The 26,000-nt window shown below is 33.7% G+C and overlaps 2 long non-coding RNA genes and 1 pseudogene across 7 annotated transcripts; all 3 read right to left on the reverse strand.

Annotated features, from left to right (window-relative positions):
- Window positions 1–115: 115 nt before the first annotated feature.
- On the reverse strand, window positions 116–10,314 carry LOC150029930 (putative pentatricopeptide repeat-containing protein At2g01510; annotated as a pseudogene). Its single transcript, XR_016527253.1, has 5 exons — window positions 10,282–10,314; window positions 8,868–10,137; window positions 673–1,429; window positions 347–452; window positions 116–182 (listed from the first exon to the last, which is right to left on the reverse strand). The product of XR_016527253.1 is annotated as a putative pentatricopeptide repeat-containing protein At2g01510 (transcript).
- Window positions 10,315–12,026: 1,712 nt separating this feature from the next.
- LOC150029931 (uncharacterized) lies at window positions 12,027–12,550 on the reverse strand. The gene is made up of 2 exons (XR_016527254.1): window positions 12,424–12,550; window positions 12,027–12,333 (listed from the first exon to the last, which is right to left on the reverse strand). It is a non-coding gene; the product is annotated as an uncharacterized LOC150029931 (long non-coding RNA).
- Window positions 12,551–18,727: 6,177 nt separating this feature from the next.
- On the reverse strand, window positions 18,728–24,091 carry LOC150029932 (uncharacterized). 5 transcript variants are annotated; one of them, XR_016527250.1, is made up of 6 exons: window positions 23,820–24,091; window positions 22,671–22,736; window positions 22,256–22,312; window positions 20,985–21,091; window positions 19,061–19,229; window positions 18,728–18,939 (listed from the first exon to the last, which is right to left on the reverse strand). It is a non-coding gene; the product is annotated as an uncharacterized LOC150029932 (long non-coding RNA). The 5 variants fall into 5 exon arrangements; XR_016527252.1 differs by lacking the exon at window positions 20,985–21,091; XR_016527251.1 differs by lacking the exon at window positions 19,061–19,229.
- Window positions 24,092–26,000: the final 1,909 nt, after the last annotated feature.

A 26,000-nucleotide genomic window follows, 5' to 3' on the forward strand; every position in this document is an offset into this window, starting at 1 on the left:
TTAAAAAAGTAGACATATCTGAACTTGAAATACTTGTAATGTCAATAATTCAGTTATTATGAACATTCAGCAGATCAGAACTATTTTTAGTTTTAATTTCATTAAGCAAAATACTTACAGTGGTAATATTTTCCTGTAGATCGACCATCAACCATCACATTACCATTCATTTCTGAATATATCTGCATAAACATCAGCAGAGCCTATTAAGAGTCTCATCTCATGAATGCGACATTCCATTTTTTCCTTGAATTCTTGAAGAAACTACTTCAACTTTGCAACAGTCACCAAAGTTGAGTCCAAACGAAATATGAATTCTAAAGTAGTTATGAAGAGAAATGAGTACCTTGCAAGCAGAATCAAATCCAAAACTTGTGGGGACCTCTTTGCATTTGAGATCACCATCAATAGGTTTTGGGCAACCAATCGCTCGAGTATTCAAATTCTTACTCCTAATTTGAAAACAACAGAAAGAAGGGGAATATAAATAACAGGGTCTTGCACACACAAAAAAAAAAAAAAAATGGTACACTAGAGTAATTAATTACTCGACCTTATATTTCTACAATAAAAATAACATACAATAGCTTATCCATATATGACAATGAGAGTGAGAAAGAGAGAGCAAAAAGGAGGGAGGCAATAGACAAATTTCATAGTTCTGAAAAATACCTAAAGTTTTCAGCGAAGAGACAAGCATTTGTGTTAGAATCATCTCCACCAATTACAACAAGGCCATCCAGATCAAGCTTTTGAGTAGTTTCTCCAGCTTGCTTAAACTGAAAATAGAACCGAACTGTCAATTAATGCCTTGACTACAACTAAGACGTCTCAAAATGAAAATTCTGGGAAGAAAGAGTTTCACCTTATCTGGAGTTTCAATCTTATCCCTCCCATTGCATATCATATCAAAACAACCCCGATAAAAGAAAAATGCATTTACATCAAGAATTGCATTCAAATGGCAATCACATCGCATCAAGACTGCACATATTCACACTAACAATTCTAACAAGTGAAAGCAAGAAATCCCTTCAAGAAAATTAACCTGATTGCAATATGGATGGATAAATTGTGCAGTCAGTTCACATATTTGCATTTCATGATCCCTGTAGGACCACCCTTGATACCATACAACGTGCTTCCTTTTGCATGAACCTGTAGGTAATCTTCACAGAGATCGTAGAAGCTGCTAGATAGCCACAACTTGAACAGAAAAGCAAACATTTATTCTTGATTTATAAATGTGGACACAATGAGACCCTACCAAATAGACCAAAATTCACATTATGCCCTTCCAGTGCTTGGCCACCAAACTAGACAACTCCGATCTTCAATTTCTTATTCACCTGCACCGAACTGGAATCACTTGGCACCAACATTGCTGACAGTTGGCCGAAAAGATCAGGAAACAGCTTCGTGATCTCATCTGCACGCACATACAACACACAAATCAAACACTCTAAAACCTTAAGAAGTAGCAACTGGCCTCAAACGCATTCAGTAAAACTCAAGTTCCAAACAAAAGCGAGATTTACAATCATAAAAAAAAACACAGAAAAAGAACAAACAAAACTCAATGCATGTCACTACTCTTCCTTTAAGAAATCAATCAACTCAGTTACCAAACAGAATACAAAAAAAAAAAAAAAAAACCAAGTTATGAAGGCTAGGGCATGTAGAGTTGGTTGCTTTTGTTAGAAGTTGTAGGGTATCAGTTGGCAGAAAGAGAGCTTTGAGAACATCCTACCATGACTTTTTGCAAGTTAATTTTGTGTAAAGCTTGACAATGAAAAAGGAGGATCGAGAATAAGAGGAGATAAAGAGGGGGAGAAAGAAGACTGAGGTGGGAAATATTAAAATTAAATTTTCCCTTCCAAGTCATCTTGCCACATAAGTCATCTAGTAAAATTTCTATTTAAATTCCGTGGGCTAGGAAAAGTCCATGCAAAAAGGAGAACTTGTAGAGAGACCTTTTAAATCTATTTCTTAAAATTCAAAGACTAAAATGGCTAATTTGAAACATGAATAACCAAAAGAACTCATTATTTTATTCTCTAATAAGCGTCCATCACTACACTTCACAAGAATAGGATTGTCTTCCTAATTCTCATAATCCTTATTCCCACTAAAAACCAAATAACTTATCAAACGATTTTTGGTTTTTATACATAATATAATAAATATAATGTATAATATATATAAATAAATCGATAAATATGTATATATATACATACACGGTTTGTTCAATTTGGTTTTGAAATCAAAAACAAAATTAAGCCGAAAAAATTAGTTTCCTTATGATTTTAACTGAACTGAACTTTTAGTGAAAACCTTAAAAAAAATGCATCTATTATGTTAGTTTTAGTGTTCATCCCTACACTGAGCTTTCAATTGTGTCTAATAAGTCCCTTAAACTTTAAAAAATGAATCTATTACGTCTTTGATCTATTCAACGTATTTTTATTTTTAAATACATGCATCTAAACATAAAAATTGAAATTTTAGAAACCTAAATTCATATCTAATAAATCAATATGATTTAAGAAAAGTTAAAAATATCATAAACCTATTGGACACAAAATTTTGACAAAAATCTAAAAATTCAAGGACTAAAATTGTAATTTAACAAGATTATAAATATTAGAGAAAAAAAACACAAACAGAGAGACTACCCTAGCCATTTTCCCAATATATTTTAAGCAGGAAGGTTGAAAAAATTTCCACTTACCAATATGAATATACCAGCTTCCAGGTGACATAAAAATCCCAAGATTTGAACTGACTGACAGTGCAAAAGCATGCCCCTCCTTGTCTTGAGCTAAACTTCTTTGGGATCATACATATCAAGAGTAACAAGCCTACTCTGTCCAAACAATATCCTTCCATATCCAAAGAGAAAAGAGATAACCACAATGGGTTCAATACTTCAGTATGGAAATGTATGAATAAAGAAGAGCAACAGAATCATGAAGGTACCTGGTTGATACACATATATTCATTCAGCTCTAATTAAATGTATTTCTCATTGTAGATATGAAACCTGCATTCCTATTTGCCTGTTTAAGCTAATGACTAGAAGAACCTGACTAGGTATGAAACCCTATGCTAAAAAGGAAGAACTCTAAGTGTTGAATAAATGTTCTTCAAAAAGTTTGGAATTCAACTAATGGAATTCAACTATGTGCAAGGTGTTACTAAACAAGGCGTTTGGTATAAAACGCATAAAATAAAACTAAGTCCTGACAATCATGTGTGAAATTGTGAAGTTGAACGCATTGCATGAAAGTCGCCGATGCGTTGAGAACGCGTGAGCAAGAGCAGAGAAAGCGAGAGGTTGAACGCAAGGCACTGGGCAGACAATCGTGTAGCAAATGAGCAGTGCTACACGATGAGGTAGACGATCGTCTAGTAAGTGAGTGGCGCTACATGATGAGGTAGGCGATTGTGTAGGCGGGCGCTGGATGATTGTGTAGCAATGAAGGGAGCTAAACAATGAGGTAGGCGATCGTATAGCAATGCGCAGAGCTAAGCGATGCGCTAGACGATCGTGAAGATGCGCACTGCGTCAAACAATAAGAAGTCACGTGCTAGACTATCGGGCTATACGATAGGTAAAATACTACACATCAGTGTAAGCGCTAGACAATAAGCGTAGAAGTTGGACGATAGCGCTAGACGATAGGCGAAATACTAAGCGATGGACGCTGGGCGCTGGGCGATGACGCTAAGCGATTAGTGGATACGTTGGACGATAAGGCGTCAGCACTAAACGATGGAGGTAAACGATGTGCGCAGTAGCTAAGCGATAGGCTATGCGCGAGATCGTTGACTAAACGCTACGATAGATGTAGGAACTAAACGATGGAGCGGTGCTGAGGACTGTGTTACGCAAGACAAATGGCGTTATTGATGGAAATCTGAAACAGAGATAGTAAGAGCTGGACGAATAAATGTTCATGCAAAGTGAGTTCGAATCACATATAGTAAGAGTTTGAATCACTTTTTCGGGCATCTGAAAAAGTGACATATAGTAAATATGAGAAAGAACTGACCTTGGCACGACCACCTCTTGAGAGGTTGTATCTCTTCCATTTGTCCAGTTTGCTTTGGACTTTGTCGATCACTGCCAATACGATATACCAATTCCTCTTGAAGCTTGAATTCTGCCACGAGGTCTTCCATTTATGAAGATTGAGAATTTTGTGTTAGAACCCAAAAATTAGATTTGCTCTGTTTTTTGGTGTTCTGATGGGGCAGGAGACTCTGTTTTTCTGGAAAAACAGGCTTAACCATTCTTCCCCTTACTATGTCTGCATAGGAGATTGGGACTGAGCGAGGGTTTTTTGTCACCTGTTCAACTTCAAAGAGGGACAAAGCATCATTTAACAAGGTAAGGAAGGAATATCAACCTGAATTAAGAGTTCCTGATGGAACGTGAATGAAGAATCGTCCTCCAACTGCAGGCCACACTACACATCATAAAAACCAGTTTGAATAGATTCGGATGTTAGAAATCTTGGTTACACCAGAAGCATCTTGCTCGCTTTTGACAAAGAAGCTAGATGTTGGAAGTTTCGAAAGGGTCGAGATGTTCTCCACAAACCAAAGTAGCTGCGATTTTGACAAGGAAATTTGCTTTTTGGCTTCCACATCTTCTACGATTACTGAACCAGCTTGGATGAGGGCACAGAAGTGGCTGTCCTTAATTTTACAGCTGATAACTTCGACGGCTAAGTTAGGCTTGGAGGGGAAGGTCGATGGATGGGCCATGAGAGATGATGAGCCGAGGATCGCAGATGAGGGTTGAGGTTGGTGGGAAGAGGAAAAGCTTGGTCGGAGATGGGGAGAGGACGGGGAGTTAGGTCGGAATAGGCTGCCGGAGGGAGGGAAAGGGAGAGAGGAGAAAGGAGAGAGGAGAGAGCATTTTCCAACCAAAGTAGTGCTGGATTTCTCCGATGGTCTAATCGATGTAGTCAGATTGTTTGGATTGTTACAACTTCAATATGTTGGGTGTACTAACCTATCCTCGTCTATAATATTTCTTTTTCCATAACCTATCCTCATCTATAATATCATGGGCAAGAATTTCATTGAGTTCCGAAATAAGTTGTTGCACCTGTAGAAAGCGGGTTATAAATGATATCAGTTCAAGAATGACATATTGATCCCGAGAATCTTGGGTTTAGTGGATAGTGAGCATACAACAAAAAGAAATAAACACAATTAGTTACAATAACAAGACAAATACCTCCGGAATGAAGTCAATCAGGTCATGGGGAATAACTACAACACCATAATTAATAACCAAGTTCAGAACGTTTACTAATTACATCGACAATGTAGTCTGTAACGTTTTTCAAGGTAAGCTTCTTAGCCGCAACCTGCAAAACACATTATAAATTCGATGTACCCTATAAACTAAAGCTCGATGTACCAATAAACTAAACTTTTGCAACAGCACCAAAGGTGAGTCTAACGAAATATGGATTCTAAAGCAGTTACGAAGAGAAATGAGTACCTTGCAAACAAGGTTTGCGGGGACCTCTTTGCATTTGAGATCACCATCAATAGGTTTTGGGCAACCAATCGCTCGGGTGATATAAATAACAGAGATGGTACACTAGAGTACTCGACCTTAGCTTATCCATATATGACACAAAAAGGAGGGAGGCAATATTTCATAGTTCTATACCTAAAGTTTTCTAAATCATCTCCACCAATGGCCAAGATCAAGCTTCTGAGTAGTTATTGCTTAAACTAAATTTGCCTTGACTACAACTAAGACGTCTGAAAATTCCAGGAGTTTCAATCTTGGCATTTAATCAAGAATTGCATTCAAATGGCATGCATCAAGAAGTGATGAAAATTAACCTGAAACAAACATATCATTTCATGAGGGAGGTGCAATGTAGGTAATCATCGTTGCTAGATAGTTGAGCAGATTTATAAATACTGAGAAGGAGATTAGTTCATTGGCACTGCTGACGAATCAAAACAAGTTCAAAGAAGTAGCAACTAAACGCAAGTAGTTCCATTTACAAGGGCATGTGCAGTGGTTCTAACCAGTTGGCTTTGAGAGAACGTCATCTAGTCTATTTATTTAAATCTTTGTAGAGATAAATGTAAAATGGCCATCCTCATGATCAACTTCTAGGATTGTCTAATTCTTAAGAAGTAGCATACCTTTGCCAACACAAAAATTTGGTGGTCTAAATACATGCATCTAAAATAGAGCGAAAGAAAAGTTAAATGGACATTTTGTAAGGACTTTGCAAGATTCAAAATGGCCAAAACTTGCGGGGACCTTTTGCATTTGAGATCACCATCAATAGTTTTGGGCAACCAATCGCTCGGGTTTTCAAATTCTTACTCCTAATTCAACAGAAAGAAGGGGAATGATCAGCTGCACACCAAATGGTTAGAGTAATTAATTACATGACCTTATATTTCTGCTTAAAAATAACATATAATAGCTTATCCATATATGACAATGAGAGTGAGAAAGAGAGCAAAAAGGAGATTTCAATAGACAAACATAGTTCTAAAAAATACCTAAAGTTTTCAGCGACACAGGCATTGGTGTTGGAATCATCTCCACCAATTACAAGAAGGCCATCTAGATCAAGCTTATGAGAGTTTCTTCTTTGGCTTAAACTAAAAATAGAACCGATGGTGCCTTGAACAACTAAGACGTCTCAAAATGAAAATTCTGAGAAGAAAGAGTTTCACCTGATCTGGAGTTTCAATCTTAACCCTCCCATTACATATCTTATCAAAACGCACCATGATAAAAGAAAAATGCATTTAAATTTAAGAATTGCATTCAAATGGCCATCACTTAGCATCAAGACTACACATATTTACACTAACAATTCTAACAAGTGAACTTAGAAATCACTTCAAGAACCTGATTGAAGATATGGGAAATAAGAAAATTATAAATGTGCATTCAGTTCATACATATTTACATATTCAATGATCCAGGCTGCGTGACCAAGTTGAAACTTTTAGTACAACGATGTAGCATGTAACCTGTAGGTAATCTTCACAAAGATCGATAGAATTGCTGCCATACCATGATAGCCACAAGTTAATATTTGTAAAAGCAAAACATTGACTCTTGATTTAGAGATAAATGAGACATGGACACAATGATGACCCTACCAAATAGTCCAAAAATCACATTATGCCCTAAAGCCCAGTGCGTGACCACAAACTAGACAACTCATCTATGTTCTAATATTCTGCAATATTCACCATCACTGGTAATCACTTGGCACCAACATCTAGCTGACGGTTGGAAAGAAAAGATCTAGGAAACATGACTTCGATGATCTCATTATGCACGCACATATAACACTAACAAATCAAAATCACTCTAAAACATTCAGTTAAGAAGTTGAGCAATAGCTTCATCAAACGCATTCAGTTCCTCTAAAATAGTCCAAATCCAAACAAAAGCGAGATTTACAATCATAACAAAACCCAGTAAGAACAACTAAAAATGTCAATGCATGTCAAATACTCTTCCTTTAAGACATCAATCAACTCAGTTACCAAACAGAATACAAAAAATAAAATATAAAAAAAAATTAAAAAAAACACGTTATGAAGGCTAGGACGTGTAAAGTTGGTTGCTTTTGTTAGAAGTTGTAAGGTATCAGTTGGCAGAAAGAGAGCTTTGAGAACATCCTACCATGACTTTTTGCAAGTTAATTTTGTGTAAAGCTTGACAATGAAAAGGGAGGATCGAGAATAAGAGGAGATAGAGAGGGGGAGAAAGAAGAGAGAGGAGGGAAATATTAAAATTAAATTTTCCCTTCCAAGTCATCTTGCCACATAAGTCATCTAGTAAATTTTCTATTTAAATTTAATGAATCTACTTGTAGAGGGACCTTTTAAATCTATTTCTTAAAATTCAAATACTAAAATGGCTAATTTGAAACATGAATAACCAAAAGAACTCATTATTTTGTTCTCTAATAAGCGTCCATCACTACTTCACAAAAATAGGATTGTCTCCCTAATTCTTCATAATCCTAATTCCCACTAAAATCCAAATAACTTATCAAACGATTTTTGGTTTTTATACATAATATAATAAATATAATGTATAATATATATAAATAAATAGATAAATATATATATACATACACGGTTTGGTTTAATTCGGTTTTGAAATCAAAAACCAAATTAAACCGAAAAATTTGGTTTCCATGTGATTTTAAATACATGCATCTAAACATAAAAATTGAAATTTTAGCATCCCGAATTCATATCTAATAAATCAATATGATTTAAGAAAAGTTAAAAAGATCATAAACCTATTGGACACAAAATTTTGACAAAAACATGAAAGTTCAAGGACTAAAATTGTAATTTAACAAGATTATAAATATTAGGAAAAAAAACACAAACAAGAGAAAATTAGGACAAAAGGAATCAAAAGCTACAGTTGAAGAGATTTGGAAATCAAAGAATTTTGAAATTGATTTTGTATAAATTAAAACAATTTAAAAAAAAATTTAAAAAAAAAAAAAAGGTCTTGCAGAAGTGCAAAATGAAAACAACAGATTTTGGGTAGTTTTTTGAAAATTTTCCTGCTCTTTCAACTTTTCTGCTTCAACATTTCAAGAATTCAATGTTTTTTGTCGCTCTAAACAAGCAAAAACGACGTCAGATTCCCTAAGCAGCAAAACAGAAAAGTGGCTAAAGAAATATGGTTCAATGGGGAAGCAAAAGTTGGTTTCTTGCAGCAGAGGTTTTAGAATCTTTGAAGAGAAGATGATCTTATTAAAACGATGGTAAAATTCTGCACGCCACGATATTAAAGAAGACAGATGAATATGTAAAGAAATTTTAACCTGTAAGTTCTGGTGTGTAAGCTCCTGGAGTGGACCTTGCTGAATTTTTATTTGGACAACATGCAGCGGAACAAGCTTTTGAGGAAGGAGTCATGACACAGCCTATTTTGCTCTGCCTTGTAAAATTGTGTAAAGAAGCAGCTCTAAGTTCATCTCTGGAGAATGATTGTGGATTGCTTGTTGTGATGATAGTTTAGACTGCTCATTAGATTTTATGGTCACCAATAATCTCCACAGGAGTAAAACCCATCTTTAAAATGATGAAACCTACTTGAATCTCTAACAATAATTTCCCGTTCAACAATCTGTGAGATCACCTTGATTGCAGCATTACAGTCTGTACAAGCTCCCAAGTTTTTCATTACCACGATTGGCAACCCATCTGGTGTGTTGAGTAGAGCAAACACAATCGCTAAGCGTTCACTGTGGTATTTAAGAGACTCAACTTTAATAACCTCATCCACATCGTGAAGGGCACAAGTTGAGTCTGGCTTATATCCTTTCTTCTCCATTTCCTTGGTCCTGCTTTGAGTAGAAATCTAGTAATGCATTTCCCACAAACACGTTCCAAACGAAGTTGGTCTTGAGAACAAGACCGTGAACTTGTTGTCCAAACTTTGTGTCATCTAGAACAACAGCAGCACATTTGGGCTACAAACGTAAAATTTGAAGGCTTTATTACACTATATGCAGTTCAAGGAAGAGTTTTATTGCTTCTTCACTCAATCCCTCATTTGAGTAACCTGTCATTAATGCATTGAAGGTTACTGTGTCTTTGCTTGACATCTGCTTGAAGAGCTGACTAGCTAAACATAAGCAATGGGTTTTGCAATAAGCATCAACCAACGAGTTGCAAACCATGAGATTGTACTCATATCCAAGTTTAACGACATGGGTATGAATTTGAACAATCACATTCTTAGTTTTCAGTTCACCACAGCCTGATAAGAAAGTCACTAGAGTCACATAATCTGGTTCTGTCCCTCCCTTTCTCATATCAGCATAAAGCCTTGAAGCTTCTTTAGATTGATTAGATTGCAAATAACCACCAATCAAAATTGTCCATGACACTGTCGTACATTCCACCGTGCCATCAAACAACTCTCTAGCTTTAGACAATTTCCCAGAGCACCATGTTGACAGAGATCGTATTCTTGCAAGGCATTTGATCAAACACCAAATGTGCGTGAAAAAGATCTCCTCTCTTGAGAAAATCGTTGACCTGGAAGTTAGAGTATATATTGATGTCATGAATGGCTTGTAATATGCTCTATATGGCGTCATAGAAATTCAATCACCATTTAGCCACAGAATTGAATACCACATATGCATGTCTAACACCAGCTAACGAGTTTGCCTTAGCATTGAACAGTGTACCTCATACAATCAACCCGAATTTAGAAAAGCTACATACAACAAGAAAACTAATGGGTAATCTTAAATCCATCATTAACAGACTTACCTGCTCTTCAGACTATGCAATATAGGGCTTAATAATTTTTTTGGAGAAGTGTATTGAATGATTAATGATGGCGTCTTCTTCTGAAGTATTGGCGTCTTCAGAGCATTTCGAAGTGAAAAAACTTGGTTCAAAAGTAGGATGGAAGTGAAGGGAATAAGATTGAGCTTCGTTGAAGTTAGAGAATAAACGAAGGCAAATGGTAAATGGTTCCTCCTTCCTCCGTATGGAGACAGAGCGATGATCGGTGGCCTAGCGATGATCGGTAGGGTTTCAAAATTTTGGCAACGACTCCAAGACAACGCGCCAGAAGAAAGCCGATCCGAAACTCTGGCGATAAAGTCGTCGCAAAGAGATCCATCACCGTTAACTTCAGTAACATTACAGAGGTGACGAACAAGATCAGTGACTTGGCAAGCAATGGCGTCATCGTCGAAGGAGCAGAGTGCGGCGACGAAGGGAGCGACAATGAAGTGAGAATGGAAAGTGAGAAAGGTCTGGAGGAATGGGGAGAACTGGGAGAGTGCGTAGGAGACGTGAACTTTGGGAGAGAGGGGATCGGAGATGAGATTGGAGAAGCAGAGAAGGCAAATGGTTCCTCCTTCCTACGTATAGAGGCAGAGCGATGATCGATGGCCATGGGAGAGGAATGGATTGATCATCTTCTTCCTGCGCTGGTTCGGGGAATGGATCTCTCGGACGAGGGTTTCAAAATTTTGGCCGTTGAGAGTTTTGCAATACATATCTTGCTGTAATAAATAACAAACCAATTTCTACTTCAAATTGGAAAATACTCTTCGGTCAAAGAGGACATGGGCGTATTGAATTCATATTCTATATTTTTCTTCTTCTTTGTAAAAAAAAAATAAAAAATAAAAAATAATATTCTCTCTAGTTGAATTCAAAATTAATATAGGTTAAATTACAAATTTTTCTCCATAGTTTCTCCAAATTTTTCTAAAGTACTTCAAATAAAAGTATGTAAGCATTTTAGTAGAAATTTTATTTTACATTGTAAAAGGTGATAGTTTTTTAAGATTCAAATTTAAGATGGGTGTTTGTTTGATTTTCAATATTTCCAAATAGACCTTTTTAAGTCTCCAAAAATTGAGAAATTATTTAAGTATGAGTTTGGTGCGGAGACTTGAATTAATAAGTTGAGTTGGTAAAAAATTTATGTGGAGTTTAAAAAATTTTGGAGTTCAGTTTAGTTAGTAAATTTATGTTTGGGGTTAAGTTATCAAGTCGAGGGTATCTAGTGTAGCTTTTTGTATTTATTTTTGTTTACTCAACATTTTAGTCAAACATTTGACTACACACATATTTTCTTGAAATTTCAACACTCAATTGATATGTCAACTTAAAAATTTCACATATATTTTCTAATTTTCTGCTTATAATCATTGGAGTTGGGGTAGATAAAATAATCTTGTTTGAAATTCTTAATCAAAATTAATGGCATGATGATCGATTGGAATTCGATTCTCTTCAGAACCTAAGGGATTTGTAGGTGAGTAGTATCCTACCTTTGTCAATTGAATCGTTCTCTATATAGACTCAAGCAAATCCCACGAGCTTGGTATGACTACCTCAAAATTAATATCTTACTTGGCTGGAATTTTTGCAACTCTACCTAAGTTTGAAACCACTATTATTTTCTTACTGATCTATGTTGATGATATTGTTGTAACAAGAAATGATTCTCATTTTATTACCAGATTTATTGGTGAATTGAATTGCTTATTTACGTTAAACAATATTGGTAACTTTAGTTTCTTCCTTGGCTTTGACGTATACAACACAGATTACAATATCTTACACATACACGACATGGATCTCAAGAAAACAATATGTTGTGGCTCGTTCAAGTACAGAGTACAAATATAGAGCTTTAGCTCGAGTTACAACACAGATTTGTTGGCTTGAATCCTTACTCACAGAAGTTGACCTTCGTCCTTCTCACACATCCATCCTCTGGTATGATAACATGAGTGCCCTTTTCCTCGTCTGCCAATTAAATATTCATTTTATTTGTGGTAAAGTTCTAGTACGTCAACTTGATGTTCGGTATGTATCCTCAGTGACCAAATTACTAACCGTTTGACCAAACCATTCTCTGAAGCAAATTTTGCAGAACTTCGTGGCAAACTCCGAGTGGTCATCTCACTCACTCGCTTGAGGAGGGATGTTAGGTTTGTTGTATAATTCATCCAAGATTCTAGCACTACCTGCTTGAAAATTTCCCTCTTTAATCATTCAACATTTTCACATTATTCTAGTTTTCTCTCTGTTTGTTTCTTAAAAAATGACAAATGGGAACATGAAATGGAATCACGATGTTGAAATTTGTAGTGAGATTTATTACATATTTTTGGTTGATTGTTCATGAAACTGCAATTAAATAGAGTGATTTTAAGAGTGTAGAGCTACGGTAACTTCCAAACCATTGGCCATGGAGAGAATAGTCATCATTCTGTAGTTGACTCGATGCCCACTCACCAAACTGAATTTGTAAAATCTGCACAAAATGGCAACATTTGTAGATATGCCGAGTCTTTCCCCATGCAAATCCTTGGTCCAACCTGCATCCAAAACCATTATTTCACCTTAAGTTTCATATTAACGGGTCCCGTTTGATAAGTGTTTGCATGGGTCAATACAAAGTTTTAAAAGTGAATTTTTAAAAGGGAAACTAATTTGTAATGTATGCTTAACCTAAAATTTGTATAGTAGGTTGAGGTTTTTTTTTTTTTTTTTTTTAATTCTTTGTGATATGTATTTTTCCTAGTGTATTAGTATTTCAATTTCTCAATTGGTTACGATTTAGATCTTGAATTTCATTACGTTAGGACTTTTAACCCTACAACTGGTATAAAAACCAACTCGTATAATTAATTTAGAAATTTCAAAATTTGCATTGGTTTGGTTGGTTGAATTGCATTATGTGGTTTGCGAATGAATGTTTATGGTAAAGTTTGGTCTTATATTACATGTTTAATTTGATTAATTTGTATAGGACCCTGCGTTTTTTGGCATTTTATCATATAATTCGAGTCTTCTGTAAGCCCATGTTTAGAATTAGGGTTGTTAACAATGAAGATCGAGACCAATTTTGACAAAAAAAAAAAAAAAAAGGAAGAACATTCGACGATCTGCCTAGAATCACTTTCTGATGTTGCAGCATTGCAACGCTACAACTGTGTTACGCAAGGGTTTGCGTTGTGCGCGGTTTAGGGTACTCCAATTTGGTTCGGCTGGTTCAAGGTGGTTTGATCTGGTTTTGTATTGGAGTGGATTGCTTCATTGTTTTGGGGTCCGATTTGAAGCAATTGGAGTCGGTTTAGGTTGGTCTAGGTCGGTTCTAAAGCGGAAGAAACTATTTTAGGATAAAGTTTACAAAAATTATAATTTATTGCTTTATATCCTAGGAGCCAAATTAGCAATTCATTTGCTATTTAAATACTTTATGGATGTCATTTAGATAAATCTCACCATAGGTTAAGCATGTTCATGCATTTTAATATATTATAAGGGTTATAAATACATTTTGAAATGTTAAATATATGGAATTGGAAAAGCATGATGCATGACATTACTTAGGTAAATATAAATGGTTAGATCTATTAATGTTTTATATATGCTTTGTTGATTTTCATGAATTGTTTAATATAAGTGTTATATTAATAAAGTTGAAAATCAATTTGCATTGAGCATGACACATTCATAGTTTAATATAATTGTTATATTGATGTCATGAATGCTTGTAATATGATTTTCTTATTAGTTAGAATGTGATAGTTAATTAATTAAACCATAGAAAGCATGAATATAGGGCTAATAATTTTTTTGTATAGTTATAAAATTAATATTTAGTAACCGTCAACATATAATAGAGAGTTACATGCAAACTTAGGATCTTAGGGAATTGGATTTTTTTTTTTAATAAAATGTTTAAAATCAATTTAGAACTTATACATTGATTCTAATAAGATTGTAATTAAGTGTTTTTTTAATAGATTTAAAATATGACTAAGTAGGACAAACAAGACTTTAAGTTAGAAGGAAACTCTAATGGTGAAGTTATGTCTAGGTTGGGGGTATTTAAGATGATGATTTACGAAACACCTCCTACCTGGATACTGACTCGAAGCTTGAGTTGAATTAACTTTAGTCACGTTAGCAAGCAATATCACTAGATTAATTAAATAGTTTAATTCACATAGAACATCAAAGTAAATACCTTATTATAAGAGTTATAATAGGCATAAACTTAGATAGATTTATTAGCCAAAATTTAACTAAGTATAATAAAACCCAAAACGGTAGAAAACTTTAGTGGGAAAAAATGATATACGGGATGTATCAATTTTTAGCCCTCACGTCCATGAGATCCATGCTCGGTTTCGTGTTGCCCTAGATGCAGTCTCCCTTCAGAAAGTGTTTGCATGGGTCAATACAAAGGTGAATTGGGAAACTATTCATAGTAGATGGGAGAAGGACGTGTGTCAACGTATCCTGTGGTCTCAATTAGGTTGCACCGTGAGATTCCTATGATCTGTCTGCGTGTCATCTTAGAGCAATCACCCATTCGAAGGGTCTAATCATAGGATTTGGAACAACGCAAACTCCAGTAATTGATAGAGTTTCTTAGGTTAATCTTCAACAGTTGCCTTTCCTTACGGTAGCCTGTTGAAGCGTACCTTTGGGATCCAAAAATGGTAAGGTCACACTTACGGGTTGAATTAAGCTAGTTGATGAATCCTTGGTCGAAAAAAAATAGCTAAGAACTATAGGAATAAGGTTTATTCTAATATTAGTAATTAGTTGAGATCGCCTCAATTAAAAAGAGGGGTAGTTGATCACCCTTCAGTGGTCGTTGCTCTAAACCTTTGAAGTATTGTTGCCAAAAAAACTAAATCAATAACTTAATTAGGATTCTTTGATTGCTTGTTTTTTTTTTTTTTTTTTGCTGAATTGATTAGATGCTTGTATTTTGTGTGATGGGCTAAGACAAATATAGCTGATACGATTAATTGTTTGTTATTCTTTTCAGCATGTCTTCCACAATTATTTCCTTGTCAAAGAACGAAAAATTAATCGGTGATGCATATCTCGTAAACCTAAACTCTCTAGATGACCCTCAAAACTTTAGCCGTGATAGCCTTTGTAAATGGTTCATCAATATTTTGCTCCGAAGCTATCTTCATGATGATCACATCTCTTTGTTGCATAATCTTTTGCATCAAGTGATACCTCCTCTCTATGTGCTTGCCTCTCTTATGGCTTTGAGGTTCTCTTAAATCTACCACAACACTACTGTTATCACAATAAATGGCGATGGACAAAAACATATTTGGAACAACTTCCAAATCAATCAAGAACTTCCTTAGCCATACAACTTCCTTAGCAACTTCACAAGCAACTACATACTCTGCTTTTGTGTAGAGTCCGCAATGCACCCTTATTTGATGCCCTGTCACACTATAGCTCCTCAATTAAAAGTGAACACCGATCCTGATGTGGATTTCTTAGAATTCTTATTGGTCTAAAAGTCAAAATCAGTGTATCTAGTAAGGATCGAATCCTTAGCTCTGTACACAAGCATATAGCCCCTCATTTTCCTTAGATACTTGAGGATTGTCTTAATCGCATATCTACTAACAATCTCAACTGCATAGCACATAACATGGCATACGTAAGACTGCCCACATCTGATGCGTAAGGAATCTGTCTTATCTCCTCAACCTCTTGAAGTGTCTTAGGACACTTGGACAATGTAATTCCATACCTAAAAAGTAGATTGCCCTTATTGAAATTTTGCATCAAATATCTGACAAGTATTTTGTCAATATAAGATGCTTAAGACGACTAATATTTGTTCTTGCAATTTCTAATAATTTGAATACCAAGAATAAATCGTGTTTCCCCAAAATCACTCATTTGAAATTGAGCAGAGGTTCAATTCTTAATTTTAGTAAGGAAGCCTACATCATTTCCCAATGAGTAGTATATGATCTACATACAAAATAAGAAAAGAAACAATACATTTGATGATTTTCTTGTAAACACAAGGTTTACTAACGTTTTGATCAAAATCACGAGATTTGACTGCAGTGTTAAATCTTATATTTCAAGATCTAGATGTCTGTTTCAATCCATAAATGGATCGTTTAAGCTTGCAAATTATTTACTTTTAACCTTTTATGAGTTCTTTGGTCAATTCATGTACCCTCATCAAGATTGTCATTCAGAAAAATGTAGTATTGACATCATTTTCCATATCTCATAATCATAATATGTGGCAATAGATAAGAGAATGCGAATAGACTTCAACATGGCAACAGAAGAGACTCGGATGGTTGACGCGGCGACGAGGGTTCCCTTTTAACGGCGGCAAGGGTTCCTTCCAGCGTGAAAAACAAAAGGGAGCTCTTGCATGCACCTAGGGAAAAGGAAAATTTTAATTTCTTTCCTTTTTTCCCTTTATTTATATGTATGTAAATATATATAATAATTAAAACCCCTTTCCTTTTCCCTTTTAAATTCCAAATTTCAAATTCTTTTATTAAATCCAAAATCTCTTCTTAAATTTCATCCAAATAAATTCAAAATCAATATTTCAAATCCTTTCCAAAATCATCCTTTGAGTGAATTTAAATCTTCCATCCTCAATAACAAATCGAATTATCTTACTAAAACAATTCAATTTAACCAAAAGCCTAATTAAATCCCAATTAACTCAAAATAAATAAATCAAAATTAATTTAGCCAAAATGTAAATCGTGAATTCGAATTCGTCCATACAAATCCAACATCAATAATAAATATTTACATGAAAACTCCGTGGGTGTTATATTTTGGGGGATTTTGTTTTTGGTTTGATACAAGTAAAGCAACTTCACTTACCCAACCTCACCTTCATCCATAAGAACTGACTTTTGATATTCTTAAGAGCATTTTTGACAAATTGAAAGGGCAAAGATAGTGAATGAGGAAGGAGAAAAACATATATGGAGAGAAAAAAAAGCTCACTGATTGATGATTTTGAGAGATATCAAAAAGAGAAACCACCGAGACTGTGGGGGATGCCAAGACTAGAAGAACGCAGGAGGGAAGAATCACCGAGAAGAGAGACAGACGCCAAAAGAGTGAATCGACACGATGATGCAATAAATTTTGGGAAATAGAAAGATAGATGCCAAATGGGAAATGGTTTGGGGAAATTGAAATGGGGAAAGATGGGAGGGAAAACAAAATAAAAGGGCAAATCGAGAGAGATTTTTGGATGGGTGTAAAAATTTACTTAATTTTTTCAGAAATATTTTGTTACTTTCAGCGACAAGGTAAATTTGTTGGTAAAAATTTTTAAAATTTAGTAGCACTGGTCAATACGTTACAAATTGTTTTAGAGACGCTAGTATATATTTCGTTGCTAAAAATGATATTTTTCAACATATTTCTAACGTGTTGCTATAACTTAGCTTTTAGCAACAAAAATTACTGAAATTTTGTCACTGAAAATGAATTTTCTTGTTGAAAGTCCATGACTTTTCATAGCATTTTTTCAACGCTATAAAAAGTTTATTTTGATAGCACATACATGATGTTATAAAAACATTTCATAACGTAAAAAATAACGCTATTGAAACGTTTTAGTAGCGTTTTTATAGCGTTAGAAAAACGCTATCAAAACGTTTCAATAGCGTTTGTCCAATGCTAAAAAGAAAGGTTATTGAAACGTTTTGATAACGCTTTTCTAACGCCATAAAAAACGCAATCAAAATGTTTCAATAGCATTGTAAAAATGCTATAAAAGAGTGTTCATAACATTTTATAAACTTTTTCGTAGCCGATGTTATTAAAAGTCCTCGACTTTCCATAGCGTTTTTGTATAGCTATTAATATCACTATAAAAAGTTGCATATGATAGCTTTAATTCAATGTTATGGAAACATTTCATTGTATTGGAAAAGTACCATCAAAAGTTGTCATAGTAATAAAAAAAAGTTATAAAAGACATTCTATAGCAATTTTAGGCACGCTATTGAAAGTCCCTTATTTTTATTGTCATTTTTTCATCGTAATGGAAAAAAGCTATAAATACCCCATCTTCAAGCATGAATTTTAACGTTAATAAACTTTCTATAGCAATTTTATAGTAGTAAAAACAATACTATAATTTATCTTTAATAGCACTTGTTAATAATATTTTTTTAGATTTTACAATTTGGTTCGCAAATATTATTGTAGAATTAATTATAAACATATATTTATAGAAGTCGCTTGCCCATATTATTGTCTAGACGAATAAAGATGTAGTTCACATTTCATACAAATCTACAATCTTAATGATGACCAAAATCTTCAAATTTATAGCATACAAAAGAAATAAAACACTATATTCATCCAAAATGTTTGATATAGTCATGAAAAGTATGTTCCAACAAAATTCTTACCTAATAGAACAAGTTGTAAATTCTTAATCCAAATAAAATGACTACATATATAATCCCAAAAAATTGATACAAACAAAACAAATGTTTAGATTATAGCGATACCAAAATTCTCACACAAAAAATATGAAGCTCCGATGTTTGTCGTCATATCAATCACCTTATAAAAAATGAAACAAAATAGCTTTCATAAATCATCATGATCTATCTATTATAACGATAGATTAGCTAATGAACTAAGTAAACACTTAATTCACAAAGTAGTAGCCAAATTTTCTTACATAGTTTGACTTTATCCATTGACGATGCAACAGTAGTGCCCATAACATCGTCAACAATAATAATGTCAGATGTAGGCCTCCATAAGGAAAAAAAATGTATGAAATGCATGAAATCATCAATTATACTACTTGAACAAGACGTTCCCACATGATTGGGTTCAACACGCTCCTAAAAAAAAAATGCATGAAATCATTCAAACGCCGAGAAGCCAATGAGCCATTGGGGGGAAGGGGAGGTTATAACCAACACAAATTCACAACATTTAGAAACTCCTACTTGAACTAAATCACTACTCAAATGCCAACAAGCAAGAAATAGAAAAAAATAATAAATGAAAAATCAGCGAGAATAACCAAAATGTCAGCAAGAAACCAACTGAGCCACAAACTGATACTCCTAAAATAATATAATTAAGAGTATAAGACAAACCATAATTGGATTTTTATTTATACTTCCATAACCAATTTTACAAATGCAAAATTGTCATTGAATGGGTTCTTTCCATTTCTGAAATTTGCCAAGTGTTCTTTAGAAGTTTTGATCTAGGAGGCAAACCCTCATCATTTCTAGAATTAAGCCAAGCAACATGCAATTAAATTTCTAATTAAAAAATTAGAGAGGTTGCTTTGAATAAAGGAGATTTTGAAAATGTGTAAAAGAAAAAGAAGGAAACGTACCTAAAATCGCTTTGATATTCTCTTTGAACCTTAACTCAAAAGTTACAAATTTGAGAATTGAAGAATATTTAGAATGTTTCAATTATCTGTCATATAACCAGCTTTCACCAATTTTACAAGTCTTCAACAGTCAAAGATTGTTGTCAAGCTCCAATTAATCCACCAAATTCTTTCCTTTTATAGCGGTTGGATTTTCTATCATGACAACACACATAATCCTTAGAGAATACTAACATTTGACCTTTATTCACATATGTACTTTCTATTTATTATTCCTTTTACAATGAGATAAAATCAGGCACCTTCCTTTCACCAATGAACTAGCTAGAAAGTCTAAAAGCCTTAAAAGAGATTCACCTATTTCAAGAGATATAGGAAAAGAGAGCACATTACAAAACAGAAAATCCATTCAAAAGCATCAAACAAGTGCAAATTAAAATACTAGCCACATTGATAAAATGAAATATGTATCCATAAATTTGGATGAAAGAGCAACCTCAATCATTCCTAATGAAATTAAACTAACAAAATGACTTTGAAACAACTCTAATTCATTTAGTTCAAATACATGGCCTCAATGTACAAATTTCCATCCATTTTGAACGTATAGGGAATAGGGAAATACATACACAACACCCAAGCAAATGACATGAAAAAAAACTAATGAAAAAGGTTGGGAAAAACTTCTTTAAGAAGAAGAATGGAGAAAGAGTGAAAGACATGGTAAATGAGACTTTTTGTGTGAATTCAGAGAGAAGGGTTAGACCTTTCTGTACCTATTTGAGCGGCAACTAAAACAATTAAATTGGTCCTATAAATGCATTTGATTAGCAAAAGAAGAGTATGAAATTACCATTATTTAGACAACCTAGAAGAAAAGTAGCAGAAACTGATCATCATTTCACACATTTGGAACTAAATGGGTATGCAAAATCAGATCAAAATGCACTAGAAATAGCCTTGTATCGACAACAATCAAAACAGAGAGAGAAAAGGGTCAAAACGGAACTTGCAGTAGCTTTAAATATACAATATAATGGATATATTGGAGAGATTCCTACAAAATATATATATATATATATATCATTTCTCTAATAAAATCTATACCATAGCTGTAAGAACATAATGTTCACTAAACTAAAGCTATGATATGCTTAATATGTAATGAATTGTATATCATGATTTTGCTAACAACTCATCAATGAAAGACATTGCTCAAAAGGAACAAAACAGTTGTAGAAATTACCTCTTGGCAATCTTTCAGTTCCAATTCCAAACACCTCGATTGAAACAAGAACATAGTCTTACCCGTCCAAAAGAATACCGTCTTTATCAAACACTCTTCTTGAAACACTATTGGTATAAGTTGCACGTGAAGTTTAGTTTTCTAATTAGTTTATATAATGCTCAATAAGAAAATGAAAGAAAACTCGAGTTTGTGCATAAAAAGCAAAAAAGAATGTCAAACTTTTAAATAAGAAAATCAGTAACGAAATGCAACAAGTTTAAATTATGAGAATCTCCTTCAAACAAATTTAAACTCATTTCTTGCCTTCGGATTGACATTTCTTGCTTCCACATTAATGGAATATTCCCCGCCTATTTCTTTTGCCAATACCAGCAAAGCATACTTAGCATTTGCTTTGAAGTATTTCCTACCTTTTACTGCTACTTTGGTCTGCGATTTTGTTTCATATTTACAATGTTTTGATCTGATTTCTTAATTCCATTGTAGCACTGGAAGCTTGGGAGCTGGAAACTCAGAAGCGGAAGTTTCAAACATAAAAGTAAATAGAGCATTGATTTGAGGAACCAACAATGGGTGAGAATAAAGACTTGATAGGTATGTGAATGGTAAAATTCTTTTGAATTTTGATAAAATTTTGTAAAGATTTGGAGTTTGAACAAATTGATGTGATTGTCAATGTAAAGCAACAAACTTTATGTTGCAATCAACTTCACTAAAGGCATAAAGTAATGAAATCTATTCCCCATTTCTCGACTTCTTTGTATTTGACAGAGAAAAATTGGCCAAACTTCCAAACTACAATTGAGCCTTTAAACTTGCTGGAAAAGAAGTCACACATTTAATCTTTAAAAAACGATTGGGCCAAAATCAACCAACTTAAACTTATCACTAATGATTAAATTCATCCAAAGGATTCGTAATTGATATATAATACTATAAAATAAATTTGTAATCCAAAACACGTATTTTGTTTCTTATCAAGGAAATAACAGGGTAAGTAGAAAATGTAGTTTCAAGCACCTTCATTGTCCATGAATAGAGATACTTTTTTTCTTTTTGGAAAAACAATTAATATAGCATTCATTATTTAGCAATCAAACGAAGTAACTGCTAACCCCAATTTTTCCTCCAAAAAACAAAACCCACAAAGAAACAAGTTCAAGAAACAAAAATGAAACCATAGAAAAAGCATAAACTAGAAAAAAGCCAAATCATCCAAAAGAAATGAGAGATAGAGAAAAGATGATGAAGTAGATTATGAGATAAACCTTTATTGAAAATCTTTCCTTGCAAGTTCTAACCATGAGGCTAGAGTTCTTGGAAATCTACATCAAAAAGACATTATAGAGAGTTGAAAAGAGGAGGAAAGACATATTGGTTCAAATGTATTAATTACATTGGATCATTTGCAAACCATTATAGATTTGATATGCATGCACTTAACACCTAGAATTGTTCAAAAAGGACCTTGGAACTTCAATGATACTTTCTAAAACAACATTTGGGATTCTATTCAGCAGAAACAATAGGCCGACATTTAGATTATACTTTCTTAAGAAAACTAAAAAGCACGTATAAATAATCCACATTCACATTCTATGGTTACATCATGTTCAAAAGAAAATTAATAATCCATAACTACAATTCCAAAATACTGGGTCAGTCACAAATGAATCTAAATACCTGCTGAAATTTTGAACTCCACTAGATGTATGCAAGAAGACCACTTAGCTTTTTAAGCTACCATCCCTTGAAATTGACATGAGAGCCAAATTATAGTCAAACAATAAGAACAAGCATAAACAAATTAAATCAACAAGCATAAACAAATATCGATTAAAGTACACACAATGGTTAGGGTCTCACTATGTTAATAACACTCAAACTAATATAGATTTTTGTTGAATAGAGTTGATTGAGTTGATTTTTAACTAAATCAATCGTGCAAAATTGATAATTTGATCAAAATATAACACATCCAAATTTTCTCAACATAAACCCACCAAACTGAAGCAAACTAAAAATAACACACAAAACCAAAAAGTAAACTGAAAAGAAAATCAAGTATCTTAGATCCTCACAAAGGATTCTTCATTATCACTATCTTACAATAAAGATATCATTTTGTCTCCCCCACCAACGGTTCCTAAAATACAAGAGTAAATATAAAATTACTAAAAATAAGTTGTGCAATGTTTGACTCAGATTTCAAAACCAAATTAAGTAGCAGCTTAATATAACCACTACAAAAACTTCCATGTGTTCTTAACTTGTCTATTTTAGCTTCTCTCACAGACTAAGTAGCAGAATATATTGTTAAACATGCAATGTAGTTTGAAGAGAATCTAATATATATTTTAAACTATCATAAAAGTGGGGATATGCATTAAAGAAAAATTAGAAGGGGAAGAAATCCTTCCCCCTGTTTTTGTTTTTCTTACTTCCGTTTGTTTGTTTCCTCTTTCAGTTTCTTTTAACCGATCAGTGTATTTGATATCACGCTTGTAATTTTTAACCAAAATGTATTGCTGTATACATTTGGATTTAGAAAATAGTTTTATGGTGTGCCCCTTCCTATGTCTGTTTCCTTAATTTGATTTTGCAGTCATTGTGTGTACTAATGTATTGAAATTTGAGTCAATTCTTTGTCCTCGTATTTTAGGAACCCTCAACAACACTAAAAGGTGTAGTAAAACCCTCAACAAAGAAATCAGATTTAAGTGTATACAAACAGATTGACAAAAATCAAAGGAAACAAGAAGAGAAAGGTAAGAATGAGCAAGAAATTTAAAAAGTTAAAGAAACAATGGAAAAGAACTTGCTCAAACGAACCTTGGAGAGTCGGGGCGCACGAAGGAGCATATCTGGGGGATTGAACTCTGTGGGTTAGTTGCTACTCGAAATGAAAGCGAAGAAGAAGAAGATCTGGGCACGATTATGTCTGCATGATGGGTTTTGCACGAAATGGAAGTGAAGAATGAGAGGGAAGTCTGCGTCTTGCGATGGGTTTTGGGTATTTGGAAGAGAGAAGGTGAATAGTGTGAAAATGGTGAGAGAGTGACGAAAGAAAACATAATCAATAACAGGGAAAATGAGTTTTGGGTAAAGTGGAATTTTTTTTTACCACTTTCTAATAGGATTTTGTATAAAATGCTATCCTAAAAAGCAAGGATATTTGTTGTCCTGTTTTACCGGTTTAATTTCAGTCCATTTGTTTACTACCTTTGTAAAAGAGCAATGAGGAAAATCTCCTTAAATTCATTAACTTCAACAAAGTCAAGTCAAGCCTTGTACAAAAATAAATTTGATCGATGCATAAATTAACTATCGAATAACTCTGTCAAAATTCAAATTGCACTCATATTTTGAAGTTAGGAAAATAATAACTTTGTCAAATTGGAGTTTGAAACATCCGGTCAGAGCTACAACAATATCAAACTAAGCTTAAGAAGAAGAGACACTGTTTTGAATTTTTCATTTTCTTTTTATAATTTTAAAACTAGTTTCTAAATAAAAAATTTCTATTTAATGAAAGTTGATATAAATTATAGATTGATACCACTAAAAACAGTTAAATTATGAAAGAAGTTGTCACAGAAATTCGATAAATGGTATACCTTGAAGGGACTTTGCAGACTTGTCCTATGGTAATCTGATAAATGGGATACCTTTCAGAGAACGAATAGCTATCTCAGAGAAAAGGAATTGGATCATAGTAAAACGTAATAAGGAGGAGACAAAACATACCATACCACATAAATCCAACTGGAAGGTTCATCAAAGCTCCTATATGTCTTTAATTCAAGAAAACGGGATGAAAGGATAGTGATCTGGTCAATACAACTTAATGTTAGTGAAATTATTAATTTGCTTCTATAATTGGCCTTCTACTGCAAAATATAATATCAAATTAGAAATTCAGTTACCACTCTCATTTACCCAATTTTATACTACACTATACGTAAATAGCACACATTTACCAGCTCAAAAAACAATATCATTTCCATATTAATAAATCTATAACACAAAATAATTTACAATAAAGCATTTCTATATAAAAGAAAATATAAATAACATAATCTAAAAAATATAAATGAACTAACGGAGAAAACGCCTAATGGATGAAGATTAAAGAGAAAGATGAATGAGATAGTGGAATAATTAACGGGAAAAGTAGGTTAGTGTTCAAAGAAATTATGACCACATCTTAATATATATAACCTACTACCTCTTCAATCACAAATGGTGTTAATCACATTAATTGTTCAAATTAGAAAAAAATATGTGAAAGAGAAGAAAACAAACAGCCAACGGCCAAGTAGCTAATAATATATATAATTTTGTTGCCTTTTGTTATCTTTTTTGCCCTTAATCTTGTTCATCCAAGGTTTCCAGAAAAACTTATTTCGTGGAGTTGAACTTTGTATTTGTATTATTTTGAGTATAGCAAGTACAATCTCTAATACATAATCCTTTGATGCTTTTAAAATAAACTATAGTTTTAAGCTGGTTGACCTTCTTGGATGGTCAACCTTTGGGATTATTGATCTTTTTGGATGGTCGTTGATGATCTTCTTAGATGATCAGCCTTTGGGCTTGATTATCTTCTTGGATGATCGATTATTGGGCTTATTGATCTTCTAGGATGATCAGCATTTGGGCTTATTGATCTTCTTGGATGATCGGTCTTTTAGTTTGATGATCTTTTTGGAGGATTAATATTCACACGAGGCTTATAGAGAAATTTTTTTCGTGGAGTTGAACTTGAGTCGGTGTTGATGTTGATGTTGTTTTGATGTGATGTGGTTCGATCTCTAGTATTTGATCATCTGATTCTCTCTCGGTTGAATGCGTACGCTTGATGTATAGAAGTGGAGCGTGTGGATATTCAAAAGTCTTCAGGTGTAGACTTAAGTCTTCAAGTGTGGTCAGCTTCAGGACTTGGGGCGTCTTTTGATTGTTGGAAAAAATATTTCTAGGTCCTCTAGAGTGTAGAGTTGCCGACCCCACGAA

Source organism: Benincasa hispida, unplaced genomic scaffold, assembly GCF_027475165.1.
Source record: "Benincasa hispida cultivar pf3 unplaced genomic scaffold, pf3_genome.v1.1 HicScf798, whole genome shotgun sequence".
In the NCBI taxonomy this organism is placed as follows: domain Eukaryota; kingdom Viridiplantae; phylum Streptophyta; class Magnoliopsida; order Cucurbitales; family Cucurbitaceae; genus Benincasa; species Benincasa hispida.